Raw genomic sequence first — 17,500 nt, forward strand, 5'->3', positions numbered from 1 at the left:
TACACCGCCAACCGCACTGGCTGCAATTAAAGAAACATAACTTTGAAAACATATTGCATCACAGTCTTGGGAAATATGAAAACACAGCAACATATGTAGTCTAAGAGAAATATCAGAATGCAAAACAACTTGAATGAATCTGAAGACAGCAACACAACCATGAACAATCTGACAACAACACAATAGAGCCGAACCTGGAATTCCTGAGAGCAAAACAACACAATATGGAAGAGCCAGACACAACACAACCTACATAACCTAAAAACACAACACCACAACCTGGGAAAATCAAACAACACCACAACACAACCTGGAACGACATGAAAAAAACACAACACAACCTAGAAGAACTTAATAACAACAACAACAACACAACACAACATAACCTAGCCAAAAATGACCTAAAAACACAACAACACACCCATCAGAAACACGACACAACACAACACCACACCAAAACACGACCCAACATAACACAACTACACACCCGGAACACATCACCACCACCACCACCACCGCCGCCGCCGTCGTGTAGTGACCTAAACCGCGTGCTCGGGTCAGTGGAGGCGCACAATGCACCCGCGCCTCCTGGAACTAACGAGCCGCCGTGGACGCGAGGGAAGGAAGGGAATAACGGGGCAGGGGACGCAGGAGGCCAGACAGACGGAGGATTCCCGGAGCCAGCGATCAGACCCGAGGAGGAAACATTCCCCTCCAACACTCTCTTGACCCAGTTACGGGGCGGCACGAGGAGGAGGAGGAGGAGGAGGAATGGACTGGACTGGACTGCAGTGTGGAGGTAACTCAAGGGCAACACGGAGAGATAACAGAGGGTATATTGGCGGTAAGTTACAGGTAACAGCGGGTAGAGACAACAGCGGGTGTGATGGAAGTAACTGCCAGCGACGTGGAAGTAACGAAGGGGAGGTAACAGGAAAGAGATAAGAGAGGGTGGAGGTAACAGGGAGATAACGGAGAAGTGATAGGGATATAGTGGAGGTAGTTGGCGATGATGTGGAGGTGACCAAAGGAAGGTAACAGGGGAGAGGTGTGGAGATAATAGTGGTTGCAGTGGAGGTAACGGAGGGTGAAGGGGGGTTAACTGAGGGCAATGTGGAGGTAACGAGAGAGAGAGAGAGAGAGAGAGAGAGAGAGAGAGAGAGAGAGAGAGAGAGGGAGGAAGGGGGAGGTACACATATTACTGTAATGTATGAGGCAAAATCACCACCACCACCACCACCACCACCACCACCACTGCTACTACTACCACCACCACCACCACCACCACCACCACCACCACTAAGCCATTACAGGAACAAAACTACAAACAAGGAAGCGACCCGTTAGAAGTGAACAGGTTGTGTGCGTCTGTTAATTAGATGCCGACGCCACCTGTCCTTTTCTGGGGCAAGGTATTTTGTGCGCGAAGTTGTGAAAATAGTAAATGCTTGAAATATTCAGATTAACTCTCTCTCTCTCTCTCTCTCTCTCTCTCTCTCTCTCTCTCTCTCTCTCTCTCTCTCTCTCTCTCTCTCTCTCTCTCTCTCTCTCTCTCTCGTTCTGGTTATCTGTTTTCATGAACCTGATTAAATTTATTAGATTATTTATTTATTATTTTTTTTACTTTACATATATTTTCTGGTTGAGTAATGTGTGTGTGTGTGTGTGTGTGTGTGTGTGTGTGTGTGTGTGTGTGTGTGTGTGTGTGTGTGTGTGTTCGTTTATCTTTCTCGCTCTTTTTCTTTTCCTTTTGTCTCTTTCCTTGTTGGTTCTGTTTCTTTTCTCTTTTCTTTCTATTTTGGCTATTTTTTTCTTTCTTTGCTGCCATTCGTTCCTTCTTCCTATTCTCTTTCTTTTTGTATTTTTCTTCTCTTTCTTTTTCAATTTCTTCTACGCCCCTCAGTTTGTATCTGTCTTTGTGTCTGTATGTCTGTCTGTCTTGTATGTCAGTCTGTCTTTATGTTAGTAGGTGTATAAATTCTCTCTCTCTCTCTCTCTCTCTCTCTCTCTCTCTCTCTCTCTCTCTCTCTCTCTCTCTCTCTCTCTCTCTCTCTCTCTCTCTCTCTCTCTCACAGTACAGAAGTGGCTGCCAAATGAGGTATTTTTATCTCGCTCACTCTTCCGTCCTCCTCCTCCTCCTCCTCCTCCTCCTCCTCCTCCTCCTCCTCCTCCTCCTCCTCCTCCTCCAACTCCTTCTCCTCCTCCTCCTCCTCTTCTTCCTCCTCCTCCTCCTCCTCCTCCTCCTCCTCCTCCTCCTCCTCCTCCTCCTCCTCCTCCTCCTCCTCCTCCTCCTTTCCTCCCATTTCTTCCATCTTTTGCTCCTTGACTTCTTCCTCTGCTTCGTTTCCTTCCTTCTTCCTTACCTTTATCCTTGCCTTCATCTTTTTATTCCTTCTTTCTCTTTTTCTCTCTTTATCTCTTCTCATCTCTCCCCTTATTTTTCTCCTTCCTTTCCTTTCCTTTCATTTACATCTGCGTTTATTTTCTGTCTCTTACCTCTCTCTCTCTCTCTCTCTCTCTCTCTCTCTCTCTCTCTCTCTCTCTCTCTCTCTCTCTCTCTCTCTCTCTCTCTCTCTCTCTCTCTCTCTCTCTCTCTCTCTCTCTCTCTCTCTCTATCTTCATGTCTTTATACTTCCTCCTCCTCCTCCTCCTCCTCCTCATGTTGTTGTTGTTGTTGTTGTTGTTGTTGTTGTTGTTGTTGTTCTTCTTCTTCTTCTTCTTCTTCTTCTTCCCCGTACTCCTCATCATATCGTTGTTGTTGTTGTTGTTGTTGTTCACATTCCTCCTCCTCCTCTTCCTCCTCCTCCTCCTCCAATTTTCACCACCACCACCACCACCACCACCACACAAACGCACCATCCTAACACCTCCTTCATTGTGTTACAGTGGTCGACGTGTTGCTGGCGGTGCTGCTGCTCTCCCCGTCACCACCCCGCGCCCTCGGTAAGTCCCCCACACACAGCATCAAGTATAGAGGCACCTGTGTGAAGCAGTGCCACCTCGAAGCTCCGGAATTTTTAGGACAAGAATGGGAACAATGGTGGTATCTCTAAGCTGGCTACGTTGTGCTATCCGGATTTGTAGTGCTTTTGATGGTATTTCTTGGAGTTCTTGAAATATTGATGCTTTTCGAGTTGTTATCAACCTTTCCATGTTAAATTTGTATTGGTAGAATCTTCAGAATGGTTCCACTTCGCTGTGAAAACCGTGACATAAACACAGAGGTAGACAGGTAGAGTAGAGCAAACAAATAATAGTCGCAGGAAACATATACTCGTAGACTAAGGCAGGAAACGTGTGATTATTGGAGGAAGTTCGCCATTTTATAAGTTAATGCCCACGAGGTACGTAAGCACTGCCTTGCTGAAATATCGTGCGCTGGTCATAATTTAGAAGACGGAATTTTTTTTTAACCATATTACTTTTTCGACAAGAGATTAGCAGCCACTCTACGTTGAATTATATTGGCACCATCCTCAAAGTGAGTCCACACAGAGAGAGATAAACCAAGCGTCCTGAGTCACCCTGGTGCGGTTAGAGTGGCAGGCAGAACCAAAACCACCTAGATGAACATCGGGAGGACTCACACTTGAAAGGAATCATTACTGTTTAGTTTCTATTAGCGAACAGAGCAATCTCCCGCTCCGGTAGCCTGACCTCGTATGGGGAAGGAAAGGGAAGGGACCCAGCCTGACATACTGGGACGAGCGCACTTCGATATAACTCACAGCTAACTCAGAACTAACCACGCACTCACCCATAGCATAAAACACCCACAGGTCGACACTCACACACACACACACACACACACACACACACACACACACACACACACACACACACACACACACACACACACACACACACACACACACGTTTCTCTTCCCTCCATGTCACTGAAAACTATAGGAAGCACTGCAGATCTCAACTTTACGAGCCTCTATGGTTGATGGCTGCTGCAGGAACCTAACAGCCAGCCTTGTGTGTCTGCCGCACCTCCACCTCCCGCAGCTGACGGAGGGGGAGAGGAGGGAAAGGAGAGATGGAGGGAGGAGAGGAATGGAGCGAGAAGGAATTAGGGGTGAGGGAAACGTGATGGAGAAAGATGGAGGAAAGGAGAGAGGGAGAGGCAGGAAAGAGAGAAATGGAGAGAGAAGGAAAGAGAGAAATGGAGAGAGAAGGAAAGAGAGAAATGGAGAGAGAAGGAACGAGGGGGAGGGAAAGGTGACGGAGGAAGGGATTGAAAAAGGAGAAAAGAGAGGGAGAGAAAAGTAGTGGAGAAAGACGAAGGAAGGGAGAAAGAGAGGAAGGGAGGAAAAGAACGAGGGAGAAAGGAAAGGAAAGGAGGGATTGAGAAGGAAAGAGAGGAGGAAAAGAAAGATGGGAGAAGAACCTGATTGTCCCAAAGTGTCAGCGAATGAGGATGTAAACAGTAACTTAGAGGAGGAGAAGGAGGAGGAAGGGGAGAAGAGAAAAGAGGAGCGGGAGGGAGGAGGAAGGAAACTTGCGCTTGGAGATGGTTGGAGGAAAGATAACACCAACAAGGAGAGAGAGAGAGAGAGAGAGAGAGAGAGAGAGAGAGAGAGAGAGAGAGAGAGAGAGAGAGAGAGAGAGAGAGAGAGAAACACGGTAAACACTACTATAAGAAATCCACAGCCATACATAAAGATAAAAATAACAACAACAACAACAACAACAACAACAACAACAACAACAACAACAACACAAAAAAAATAACACCAGCCTTATTAGACGAAGACAAGGAAGAGAGGAGAAAAGATGAGAAAGAGAAAGACCAAGCAAAAGAAAGAATAACAACAAGAAGAGAACTACAACAACAACAACAACAACAACAACAACAACAACAACAGCAACAACCTCAAGAAACAGGAACAGGAATGGGAACAGACAGAATAGGGGGTTTGGCTAGAGGGAGCTTGGAGGTGGGTGGTCTGGGGAGCTGGAATCTGGAAATCTAATTGGCTTAATCCCCTCAACTCACCCCCACAATTGGCTCTCGCGCTGAGGACCAATTTTCCGGGCTGTTGGCGGTCTTTGCGTCGGGGTTAAGGGGGGTAGGGGGTTGAAGGAGAGGGAAGGGGGATGAGATAGAAGGGAGAGGAAGGAGGAAGGATAGATAGGAAGGGGGAAGGGGTTAGCTATGCGGTTGGAAGTACAAGATTGAGAGAGAGAGAGAGAGAGAGAGAGAGAGAGAGAGAGAGAGAGAGAGAGAGAGAGAGAGAGAGAGAGAGGCGAGGAAAAGGAGAAAGAAACAGGTGCAGGAGGGCGTGAAGAGGAAGCTAATGGCTGGAAAATGTATAAAGGAGGAGAGGAAAACGAAGCCAACCGAAGAGAAGAGGAAGAGGAATTGATAGTAAATAAAAGGAGAAGGAGGAGTAGGAGGAGGAGGAGGAGGAGGAGGAGGAGGAGGAGGAGGCGGAGGAAGAAAGGAAGGAGGTTCATTACATAAGAGGAAGGAAAAAATGATGAGATGAAAAGAAAACCATGAATGAGGAACAAGAGAAAGATACGGAGGAGGAGGAGGAGGAGGAGGAGGAGGAGGAGATCGGCATTAAGTGAAGAATAGAAATACTTGAGGAAAGGTTATCTGAGAGAGAGAGAGAGAGAGAGAGAGAGAGAGAGAGAGAGAGAGAGAGAGAGAGAGAGAGAGTCAAGAAAATATAATTACTAGGACTCTCACTATTCTCATTCATTTTCTTGTCTATTTATCTATTTGTGTATTTATTATATTTATTTATTTTTCCTTGTTATTGACCTCCTTCCGTCTCTGTCCATCGCTCACTATTAGTACAATATTCCTAACTTACTGACTGAGATCAAGGTGGTGATGGTGGTGAGAGAGCCTTCGCCTTTACTATCACAACAGCCCCCCACACCACCTTACCCGGTGCACCTTATCACACAAAAGCCTCGTGTTTATTCGTACGTATTAGTGATTCTTTTTCTTTCACTCTTTCTCCCTTTCTTAAATGTTGTCGAGATAGATTTTTTTTATCGTGGCACAGAAAGATAAATAAAATAAATGATGATAAAGAAAAGAAAATAGTGTTGTTGATAGTTAAATAAAAAAAATATGTAAATAAACAAATGAAGCAACACATGATAACTACTAGACTACCTCCTCCTTTCTCCTCCTCCTCCTCCTCCTCCTCCTCCTCCTCCTCCTCCTCCTCCTCCTCCTCTTCCTCCTCCTCCTCCTCCTCCTCCTCCTCCTCCTCCTCCTCCTCCTCCTCCTCCATCGCTTTCCCATTTCCTGCCCTTTTCCCTCTACATCTTATTTCCTCTTCTTTTACCCTCCCTATCACCCCCATCATCCCCTTCCCTCTCCCTCTCCTTCTCCCTTATTTCCCCCTGATATACTGCCAAGCCCCCCTCACTCTCTCTCTCGTATCTCACTTTTTTATCTTGATTGTGACAAAATTAATCATTAGTAAGAAGTCTAGAGAGAGGCGGGAAAGGTGAGTGAGGCAGACTGGTCTCTCTCTCTCTCTCTCTCTCTCTCTCTCTCTCTCTCTCTCTCTCTCTCTCTCTCTCTCTCTCTCTCTCTCTCTCTCTCTCTCTCTCTCTCTCTCTCTCTCTCGAGTCTTTTTGCTCTGTTTTCTTTTTCTTTGTCTTTTGTCGTATTTCTCGTCTCCTCTCATCCATTATTATTATTCCTTCCTTTCTCTCTTTCTCTTTCTTTCTTTCTTTTTCTCTTTCTTTTCTGACGCTTTTTCTTCAGAATTTTGCGTTTCCGTTTTGCGTCTTTCTCTTTCTCCAAGCGTTTCTCGAGTTTTCTTTATGTCCGTGTATTCTCTCTCTCTCTCTCTCTCTCTCTCTCTCTCTCTCTCTCTCTCTCTCTCTCTCTCTCTCTCTCTCTCTCTCTCTCTCTCTCTCTCTCTCTCTCTCTCTCTTGCGGTCACTCCTATATATCAGAGACCTTCCGGCTTCCTCTTTTCCTCAACCCTGCACCCCCCCCCTACTCTCTCTCTCTCTCTCTCTCTCTCTCTCTCTCTCTCTCTCTCTCTCTCTCTCTCTCTCTCTCTCTCTCTCTCTCTCTCTCTCTCTCTCTCCATCTCTTCCATACCGTCCACACCTCAGCTCCCACCCTATTTCCCCCCACTATTCCCTCTCCCACAATGCACCACAGCCACCCTTTAGGGACTTAGCCCGTGCCCTCAAGTTAATGGCGAGGCTGAGGCAAAAATCCCTCGCCCTTCTTCTGCGGTGTCTCGAGGTGGTCCACAGCCTTCCGGAGGTCGCCGCGGCCAAAAAGCCAGGAGATATAAAGGGCTGTAAAGAGGCAGCTGAGGGGGAGGAGCTGGGCGAGGCTGGGCGAGGAGGGACGGGAGGTGTAAGGGAGGGTGCGTGGGTGGCTGAAAGGATGCAGGCAGAAAGGGGTTTTAGGGCTCCTTTGGGGTGTTTTGGTTTATTTGGGTTTGGTTTTGGTGTGTGTGTGTGTGTGTGTGTGTGTGTGTGTGTGTGTGTGTGTGTGTGTGTTTGTGGAGGCTTTTAGAGTCTTATCTCAGCGTGTCTTAACAGGTTCTAGTGCAGGTTATTAGGGTTTCTAAGGGTGCTTTCATGGTTCTAGTGATAGTTTAAGGAGTCTGCGTCATGAGTGGGGAAAACTTTAATGATAACCAAACTAATCGTCGCCGTGACCTTTCAAAATAGTTCTTACGAAATTTTTTTGATGTGCTAACAGGACAAAATTAGTAAAAAAAATGAATAAGTAAATAAAAAAAAAGGCCGCTTTCATTGCCTTTCATGATGATAAACAGAAGGAAAATTGAGAGTCACTTAATTCAGTTTTCGAGGTGTTTTGATACTCCAAGTAATAAGTTTTAAGTATATTAGTAAGCTGTAAGTGAAATCGGCGAATCTTTACAGTTAAATGAAGTAATGGTTGGGAATCCATAGAGTGCAAGGAATAGCTTGGTGAAAACTGAATGTAGGGTATGGAACATTACAGCCATACATTCACACACCAATGGAGCAGCCCTGAAGTGACGGCGCGTGGCAAGTCCAACATTGTACATTTAATGCGCCGCTGACCAGTGAAGTCTGAGAACCACTCAAGGAAAATGTAGGGAATGAATAAGTGTAGGATTTAGAATGTAAGGAATATGTGAGTGTAGAGTTCAGAATGTAAGGAATATATGAGCGTAGGATTCAGAATGTAAGGAATGTAGGTGGAGTTTATTACTTCGTGTAAGGAGGTGAACATAGACTGAGTGTATTAATATAGAACATGAAATGAAGAGCAGCATGTTTCAGGAGAAGGAATACGAAGAAGAGGAAGAACTAAGATAAGGTGAAAAGACTGCATTAAACAACACATGACAAACAAACGAATAACCAAAAAAAAAAAAAGAAAATATCACAAAACAGTTTAAAAGCCTTAATAAAAAACACACTGAAATATTAATAAAGAACACCTGTAACCTTATGTTCCCTAATTAGTTGCAGGTAAAAAGGGATTAGTGAATAGGTGCATTCCTTCAGAAGTCTAGTAAGTATCAAATTTCAAGCAGAGAGCGAATGTCGCCACAGCTTAGGTCTTGGCGTGAGGGAGAGATTAATTTTGCAGAATGTAGAAGTCAAAAACACCTCTACCTTTCTCTTTTCTACTTAATCTCAGGTAAAGTGAATCATTGGGCGCCTATGTCCCTTCGCTAACATACGAAGGGTCATTGTTGAAGCAGAGAGGGCGTGCGAGTGGTCCCCTCATCCATCCCAATAAACTACTTAGCGGTCAAGGTGCTCAGAAGCGTGGCCGCCTTGTTAGTATTCGCCTCCTGCGCCTACCCACGTGTGTTTACGGCCACTCCTCCTTCTCTTCCTCCTCCTCCTGCAGCGGGAATAAACATCAAAGGCGGGAATATTCAGCGGCTTTAAATTCCCCGTGTCATTAATATTAAATCTCATGAATAGTGAAGTGCGGAAGTGCCGTGGTAAGTGGAAGGAAGGAAAGAAGGAGGAGCCACTTAACTTAAACACTCACCTACTTAACACTGACCTACTACACCTGTGATTAAAAAGAAAATGGGAAGCTTCAGGTGTTCTTTATTGCCCTCATTATCCTCATTACAGGTCCTGCCATGTTTCATTCAGGTATGCAAGCACTTGGTGACCGCGCATGTCCTGGAGGCTAAGTTGTCCCCTTCACTCCCACGGTCGTGCTTTAACATTGAGTGCTGGAATGAAAAACTTGTGTGGATAGGATCAAGACACTAGTGGTCCTGTTTGCGATGGTTAGGTTCTGTAAAGCCCAGCCGTAGTGAGAACCCGCATACTGTGAACCTGTGAAGCCTTTGTTGTAACTCAAGAATTGCCAGGAAGAAATTGAAACAAAAGAGGAGGAATAATATATGCTAGTCTTAGAAATTTAGGGACACAACAAGATCGTGCACCATGGAAGTGAGAACCCGCGTAGTGAGAACCTGTGTTTTTCAATGAGTATAAGGCGTTACGTTCATTTGATTACCCAGAACCCATTAAATCCGTCTAGTCTTCCTATTATGAGTTGCAGCTTTTTCTTATTTCTTAACTTGGTACTTTAGAACGTCTCTCATTTTATCCCCATAACAAGACACTTCCAACGTATCCCTTGACTTTTTAAACACCAAGAATGTTATATTTAGGTCGACCGCTTATTAGGAGATGCAGCCTTGATTATTATTTTGTTATTACGAAATGTACCTTTTTTTTTTTACCCTTCACTGAGATAACGCAACAATTCACAACACCAGAAGCAATGTATGAAATCTTTATAAGTACCTACAAGAAAAAAAAAAAAAAAAAAAGAATGAAAAAGGAATAGATTTTTTTTTTTTTTTTTTTTTTGGGCAATTTCTAACAACGTCTCAGAGTAGTTAATGAATCATGAAACACGTCAATAGTACCACCAGTGAATGGGTTAATAAACTATTTTCAAACCTCTCGCGTATCCCTCCCATTACAAAACAGTCTTCACCCTTCCCTTGACTTTTAAATACCCGGAATGTTATTTTTGACCACTTACTGCCTCCGTACCTTGACATTCACCACTTGGCTTCTTATCTGGCATGCCGCCGTAACCTTTCAGACATTCCTTCCTCCCTTCCTGTCCTTCTCTGCCCTTCCTCTCCTCCTTTCCTCCTCCCCTCCTCCGCCCCCTCCGGTTTCCTCTTCTTAGCTTCCTCCGTTTTCTTCACTTTCTCCTCATTTTCTGTCTTTTTTTTTCTCCAGGTGTGTTGCCAGAGAGAGAGAGAGAGAGAGAGAGAGAGAGAGAGAGAGAGAGAGAGAGAGACTTGTGGGGGGAAGTTGAGGAAGGGAGAGGGGATTAGTGAGGGAAATTCTCTAGAGGAAAACAGGAAATTGAATGGGGAAGGGAAATTGTGTTGGGGAGAAGAGGAGGAGGAGGAGGAGGTGGAGGAGAAAATTGCTGAAAGGGTTTGTGGTGAATATATTGTAAGGGGAGAACAGTATTGGTAATAATAATAATAATAATAATAATGATAATAATAATAATAATAGTAGTAGTAGTAGTAGTAGTAGTAGTAGTTGTTGTTGTTGTTGTTGTTGTTGTTGTTGTACTAGTAGTAGTAGTAGTAGTAGTAACTAATAATAATATTGACGATCTGTTCACAGTTACATTCATTCAGTAACATTCATACAAAGAAAATAACACACACACACACACACACACACACACACACACACACACACACACACACACACACACACACACACACACACACACACACACACACACACACACACATACCCACACAATAATGAAATCCTCATATTTTAATTTTCTTTTATCTTTTTGCTCGGTTTTTACATTAAAATTTTCTTTATTTCTCTTATTTGCATTCGATTAACTTCACTCACCTTATTTTTGTATTAATTTTATTTTTTTTTTTTTTATGATTTTATTTGTATGAATGTTACTGAATGAATGTAAATGTGAACAGATCGTCAATATTATTATTAGGTACTACTACTACTACTACTACTACTACTACTACTACTATTACTAAAGAAGTAAAAAAAAAAGATAATGGAAAAATAAGATTAAAAAAAACACTTCTCGTATTAGTTTCAATAAAAAAATTAAAAAAATCATTCATCCTCACATAAAAAAAATAAATAAAAAAAACACCAAATCAAACCACAACAAAAAACGAACGAAAAAAAAAAAGAAACCAAGAATAAAAGAAAGAACGAAAAGAAAGAAAGGGAAAAACACACAACCTCAATTCAGTTCGGCTTTTCCTGGAATTAATAATGGAAACTTTCGATATAATTGGAAGATACTGAATTCCTTTTGCTGTAGAAGGGAAAACAGTAACAGGATTAATGAGAGAGAGAGAGAGAGAGAGAGAGAGAGAGAGAGAGAGAGAGAGAGAGAGAGAGAGAGAGAGAGAGAGAGAGAGAGAGGACCTTTGTTGTAGGTTATTAGGGAGCGAGAGGGGGATGGAGGGGAAAGAAGGGAGGGAAGAGTAAAGGAGAGGGGGAAAAAATAGAGTGAGGGATGAATGAGAGGGTAAAGGAAACAGCATTATCTGGCAGCGCCCTTTGAAGCGCCTGTTATGTAAATGGGGTTAGTGTTTTTTTTTTTTTTTCTGAGGAGGAGGAAGAGGAAGAGGAGGAGGAGGAGGAGAAAGGAAGGAGATAATATGAACTAGCCGTTTTAATTTCTCTCTCTCTCTCTCTCTCTCTCTCTCTCTCTCTCTCTCTCTCTCTCTCTCTCTCTCTCTCTCTCTCTCTCTCTCTCTCTCTCTCTCTCTCTCTCTCTTCTCATTTCATTCATTTTTCACATTTTACTTTTATCTTCTTTCTTTTTATCTGATCTTTCTTCTCTCTTGACTTCCTTTCCTCTTCCTCCTTCTCCACCTCTTCTTTCCTTATCTTTCTTTCCTTTCCACTTCATCCAACTTCCTTTTTCCATCTAAATGTTTTTCCTCAGTGCAACCATTCTCTCTCTCTCTCTCTCTCTCTCTCTCTCTCTCTCTCTCTCTCTCTCTCTCTCTCTCTCTCTCTCTCTCTCTCTCTCTCTCTCTCTCTCTCTCTCTCTCACACACACACACACACACACACACACACACACACACACACACACACACACACACACACACACACACACACCGGATTTTTTAGTGCGTGTGCCTTTGTCGATTTAAGAAAGTTAAATGGATGAAGGTCAATTTGGAGAGACAAGAGGATTGATGGAAAGGACGACAGGGAGAGAGAGAGAGAGAGAGAGAGAGAGAGAGAGAGAGAGAGAGAGAGAGAGAGAGAGAGAGAGAGAGAGGGGGGGGGGTGGATGAAGTCTCGCAAAGGAAACATACTATGGATGGAAAAAGGAAGAGTTAGATGAAATGGAAGGGAAAGAAAGATCAGAAAAGAAGAGAAATGGGAGGTAAGGAAGTCGAGGGAAAAGGGGAATGAAAGAATGAAAATAGAAATAGAGCGTTGAAATGGATAACATTTCGCATCCTCCCTTCTACGCCTTCAGAGAGAGAGAGAGAGAGAGAGAGAGACAGAGACAGAGACACAGACAGACAGACAGACAAATTACGTACGAGATAGGCAGACAAAACACCTAAAAACGAAGCGAAAAACAACAACAAAAATAGAAAAAAAAACAAACAAACATATAAAAACAGAGACAGAGAATACGAGCCAGAGAAATAGAGAAAATAAAACAAAACAAGAAAAACATACCGAAAAAAAAGAAAAAAAGAAAAAAAGAAAACGAAGGAGGTGCGTGGGAGAGGGAGTAGCGAGCCAGCCAGCCAGCCAGGTAGGAGGGAAGGAGAAACGAAGAAGCAGGGGACGGGCCGGGGTATGGGACGCTAGGGGCAGGAAAAGCACGAACTCCCCTCTCTTACACTCCTTAGCCGGGACTCTGGCGGCCCCGATAACGCCCGTTCGCCCTTATCACTGTTTATCATCAGCTGTAGCATCGCACGGTTTCCTCCTCTTCCTTCTCCTCCTCTTCCTTCTTCCTTCCTCCGTAACCTGCTGGCTGGGTCGCTAAAGGGGAGGTGTGGAGGAGAGGCGGAGGAAAGTGTGGGTGGAGAAAGATGCTGAGATGGAGGAAAGGCTGTAAGGAAATGGAGGAGATGAAGGAAAAGGCGGAGGAGAAAGATGAAGGACAGAGGAGGTGGAGGAAAAGGTTGGAGGGATAAAGAACTCGAAATGAAGGAGGTGGAGGAAAGGATGGAAGGAGAGATGATGTAGTAGGTTGTGGAAAGGAAGAGAGTGATAGTTGAATAAAGGGTGGAAGGAGAGGAGAAAGGTGAATGTAGGAGATGGAGAAAGAAGAGGAGGAGGAGGAGGAAGATGTAGAAGATGAGAGAAGGAAAATGAACAGATCAAGAAACGGAGATGTAAGGAAGGAAAATGATGAGAGAGGTGGAAAAGAAAGAAGAGAAGAACAGGAGAAGGAGGATGATGATGTGAAAGAGGAGAAAAAGAAAGGTGAACAGGTGGAGAAACGGGGAGGTAGAGGAGAGAGAAAATAATGGAGGAAATGTAGAAAGAGGGAAGTAAAAGAATAATGATGAGGAGGAAAATAGAGAAAGACAGGAGAGAAGAAAATAAAATAAAGAAGATAAAGAATGAAGGATAAATGGAAAACTCAGAAGGAAGAAGGGAAATGGGAAAGAAATAAAGTTGGATAAAATAGAAGGAAAAGAAACTATATATAAACACAGGAAGAGGTAAAGAAAGGTGAAAAGGAATAAAAACAGAGGTATAAGGTGTGAAGGAGGGAGAGAGGGAGGGAATGGAGGTGAGGGGAGGGAGGAAGGGAGGGAAAGGTAACGGGAAAGAAGAAAAGTAATACGGCTTTATGTTTACGACCAAAGAAATGGAAAAAAATGGAAGGGAGCGACGGGAGAGGTGGGGGAGAGGAGGAGGTGGTGGTGGTGGTGTTGATGGTGGTGGTGGAGGTGGTGGTATAGGAGGAAAGAAGAGGAATCAAAAGCAAAGGAAGGAGGAAGCGGAGGCAACGTACGAGAAGATAAAGAGGAGGAAGGAGATGAGAAAATAAGATGCTGATCTTATGAGAAAAAAAGAAGAGGAAAAAAGAACAAGAATAACAGCAACAGCAAGAACTATTGCAGCAGCAACAACAACAACAACAGGAGCAACAGAACGGAGGAAACGACGAAAGAAATAAAATATAACAACAAAGAAAGAAAAAACAATAGAGAAACAGGAAGAAGATAAAGATAAAAGAAAGAAAACGTGAACGAAATGAAAGAAGTCATTGTTTACACTTTAAATATTCTACTTAACTATGTATCAGTGTGCAAAATTACTTAACCTCTCACTCACTCGCTTACTCATTCACTTATTTATTTACTTTCACTTCGTGTCTCCAAGTTTCAGTCACCGTCCACGCAAAACCGTCACTCGTAAAGCATGTAAAAACGATCACCTTTATTTTTCATCTCCCATCCAGCAGCTCTCAAAATATAGGACGGGCTGTGTGTGTGTGTGTGTGTGTGTGTGTGTGTGTGTGTGTGTGTGTGTGTGTGTGTGTGTGTGTGTGTGTGTGTGTGTGTGTGTGTGTGTGTGTGTGTGTGTGTGTGTGTGTGTGTGTGTGTGTGTGTGTGTGTGCGTGAATTAGGGGTTTGCACGGCGGTGACAAAACACACTGATTTATCGAGGCCCATTTTCAGCGTGTTTGTTTTAGTGTGCCAAGCTGAGTGTGATGGTAAAGATTCTTCCCTTATGATCTTGGCTGTGTGATTTTTTTTTTTTTTTTTTTTTTTTCATAAGTGTGTGTTTGTAAATGTGTTTGTGTGTGCGATTGTGATTTTTATGTCCGAGTGTGTGTGTGTGTGTGTGTGTGTGTGTGTGTGTGTGTGTGTGTGTGTGTGTGTGTGTGTGTGTGTGTGTGTGTGTGTGTTCTGAAGAGTAACACTCCTAGGTATTTGCGTGAGGTTGGAAATCTGTAACACACTTTCTCTAATTTACTCCCGTCTATCTCTGTCTACCTCTGTCAACATTTCTCTAACTGTATATGTGACAAAAAGTAGATCAAACTCACGCCACACGCACAGCACCACACGAGTAGCTCCAGGGTCGCCGCGGCAGCAGGTGGGGCGGCGGGCTGTGGTATGTTGCCCCAGCGGTGACTCACGCCAAGCCGCAGCGAGACCTATTCAGTATCGGAACCCGCACGGAACTCAAACGCGGGAAAATCTAAGCTAAAACATAAATTTCGACCAACAGGAGAAGGTAATAGAGGCGCTGGGATGTTGCCAGACGCCCCAGCTGCCGCCACCACGCCTCTCTCCGTGCCCTCAGCCGCAGCTCTTGCCTCCGAGACCTAGACGCTTTTCAGCCACGTCTCATGTAGCTTTCCGGTGTCCTGTTCAGTCTCTCCTTCTTTTCCTTCGTCAGTAGCGTGAACGGGTATGAACCTTTTCGTCTCCCTTAAGGATGGGCTGCATCTTCGTGCCCTAGACGCTTCTCAGTCAGACTTCATTTACGAGTACCTTCCCCTGCCCTGTCTTGTCTCTTCTTTTTTCTTCCTTCGTCAGTAGAGTGGAGGAGTATAATGATTATTTTCTTCTCTCTCTCAAGGATGGGCTATCTCACCCTGCCCTAGACGCTTCTCAATCAGACCTCATTTACCTCCCCGTGTTCTGTCTTGTCTCTCTCCCTCCTCCTATTCTTTCCGACTCCTCACTCAAGGAAGGCTAAAGGTTGTCTCTCGCCGCGTCTTTCATCTGCCAGACCGCTACGTAGAGTGACCGCATCTTGTCCCGGCCACCACACACCTTCTCTCTTCACCCTCCTTACCCCTTCACCACCACCACCACTACCACTACTGCCACCATCAGGAACTGCGTACAAGAGGTTTCTCGAGCCAAAACGTACCGCGTCTCTATTTTCCTCCTCCCTGTGTTTAATTTTCAGCTTCTGTCCTATTCTTGTGCCCTGCCTAGTCCCCCACCTTCCCTCTGCCTCTCTCTCCCAGTCTCTCCCTCCTTCCCTTCCCGCCACTTGCAGCCTCACCTCAACACGTGACGCCTCATTGCCTTTTTCATCGCCTCATCAGCCCTTCGCCCCTCCATGCCTGACCTCTTGGTTGCACGCACTTGTCACTCACGCCGTGTGCTGGTGCGTGAGGTGAGGGTTGGGGGATGAAGGCAAGGAGGAGAGGGAGTATCTGAGTACTGTGGTTCATTTGGGTGGCTGTTTTGTGTGCGCCCAATGCTGCTACTGCCAGTTTTTTAAATAGCCTGACCCTCTTTCCTCCTCTTTTCTGTTTCTTCTCGCGTCCTCTTCCTCTCTCTCGCTACCCTTTTCTTTGCGATTCTTTTCTCCCTTCTTCTTCTTCTTCTTCTTCTTCTTCTTCTTCTTCTTCTTCTTCTTCTTCTTCTTCTTCTTCTTCTTCTTCTTCTTCTTCTTCTTCTTCTTCTTCTTCTTCTTCTTGTCTCTCTTTGGTATTCAAGAGTTTTTTTTTCTCCCTTTCTCTTGATTTATCTCTCTCTTATTCCTTTGAGTTTTTTGAGTGTTTCTTCTCTCTCTCTCTCTCTCTCTCTCTCTCTCTCTCTCTCTCTCTCTCTCTCTCTCTCTCTCTCTCTCTCTCTCTCTCTCTCTCTGGATTTATTTGTTTTTTTCTCAAATGTTTCTTTTTCTATTATTCTTTGCTTTCTTCTTCTTCTTCTTCTTCTTCTTCTTCTTCTTCTTCTTCTTCTTCTTCTTCTTCTGTTTGTTGTTGTTGTTGTTGTTGTTGTTGTTGTTGTTGTTGTTGTTGTTGTTGTTGTTGTGTCGCATGCTTGTGTCACTTTGTGTGTCTTCCTCTATCGTCATCTATTTCTTTGTTTTTGTTTTCTTTACATTTTTGCTTGCTTTATGTCTGTCTGTTGCTTCTGCTGATGATACTGTCCTCCTCCTCCTCCTCCTCCTCCTCCTCCTCCTCCTCCTCCTCCTCCTCCTCCTCCTCCTCCTCCTCCTCCTCCTCCTCCTCCAACTCCTCCTCCTTCCCCAACAAGCTCTCTTCTTGTCCGAATAATTATTAAATTCATTAATATAACTTTTATTTTACAGACACCAGTTTTATTGTTAATTGTGTTCATTTTCAGATAGGCGTATAGTTCACCGTATGGTGAATAGTAGAACTTCCTTTCATCCTTTCCTATAAAAATTCCATGTCAGTTTTTCCGTACTGCATGGTACTTTTCCCAACTATTTCCATGCCAGCGAAAGCTGGAGGGAGTGGTGAGTGGGGAGGAGCCTTCTGCTGTGCTGTCCTGTCTCTCTTCCCTGTAGCTAGTTAGAAGTAGCTACCAAACAACCTTGCAAGGACCAAAAGGTCTGTTGCTGTTTAGCTTTCCTTTGTAGTGTTCCTCCTCCTCCTTTCTCTAATGTTTTCTTATTATTGTTCTTGTTCTTGTTATGCTTCTTATTCTTGTTTTTGTTCTTATTCTTGTTCTTGTTCTGCTTGTTTTTTGTTTTCGTTCTTGTTCTTGTTCTTGTTTTTTTT

General features: G+C 44.1%; 1 protein-coding gene across 1 annotated transcript in view; it reads left to right on the plus strand.

Moving 5' to 3' along the window:
* The window catches only part of LOC135090356 (neuropilin and tolloid-like protein 2), a 194,856-nt gene that overhangs the window by 116,551 nt on the left and 60,805 nt on the right, over positions 1–17,500 (plus strand). The window contains exon 3 of the mRNA XM_063987118.1: positions 2,887–2,943. The gene's annotated coding sequence lies outside the window, so the exon portion shown is untranslated. The remainder of the gene's footprint in view (positions 1–2,886; positions 2,944–17,500) is intronic.

This window comes from Scylla paramamosain, chromosome 3 (genome assembly GCF_035594125.1).
Source record: "Scylla paramamosain isolate STU-SP2022 chromosome 3, ASM3559412v1, whole genome shotgun sequence".
NCBI classification, from domain to species: domain Eukaryota; kingdom Metazoa; phylum Arthropoda; class Malacostraca; order Decapoda; family Portunidae; genus Scylla; species Scylla paramamosain.